The sequence below is a fragment of the Sinocyclocheilus grahami genome, unplaced genomic scaffold (genome assembly GCF_001515645.1).
Source record: "Sinocyclocheilus grahami isolate Dianchi unplaced genomic scaffold, SAMN03320097.WGS_v1.1 scaffold795.1, whole genome shotgun sequence".
Taxonomy (NCBI): domain Eukaryota; kingdom Metazoa; phylum Chordata; class Actinopteri; order Cypriniformes; family Cyprinidae; genus Sinocyclocheilus; species Sinocyclocheilus grahami.
Window position 1 is genome coordinate 1 of NW_015505974.1, and position 747 is coordinate 747.

Sequence of the window (747 nt, forward strand, 5' to 3'; positions counted from 1 at the left end):
GTTCTGCTTTTGAAAAACTTGTCAGAAATCATGACATTAATGACAATTATATTCATGACAGCCCTAGTAATAACTTAAAATAAAAACTTAAAACAGTAAAAATAATCTAAATCTATTTAAATTATTATAAATTATTATAAAACTGGAGAAACAATATCTACTTAATAAAGTAAATGTTTTATGACAATTATTTTATTTTAATGACAGTCTGAGCATTTAACAGTAATAAATAAAAAACTAAATCTATTTTGATTGTTTATGCTTCTAAAATTATTAGAAAACTGAAGATACAATGTCAACATAATAAAATAAATATTTTATGACAATCATTTTATTTGAATGACAGTGCTAGCATTTAACACTAATAAAAAATATTTAAATAGGTTTATACCTTTAACATTATAATATTGTGCATACAATGTCAACTAAAAAAGCAAATATTTCCCGTATAATATTTTAATAATTTCTTTAGTATAATGACAAAATAAAAGCATATTGCATTATGAATACATCTCATTCATAATGTAAGGGTCTCTGTCTCTCTCACCGAACCTGATACGGGAGTCTCTCTGAGTGGACCGGGCTGCCTCAGTGCTCATACAGGAAGTTGTGTACAGTAGATAACAGAGAAAACAAAGAGGAGGGGGTCAAACTTCTTCCTGAAATGGGACAGCAGTAATTAGCAGAGACCGGGGAATAGCATTTGTTTTCCTTGTGCAGCTGAACATTAAATTAAAGCTTTATCTG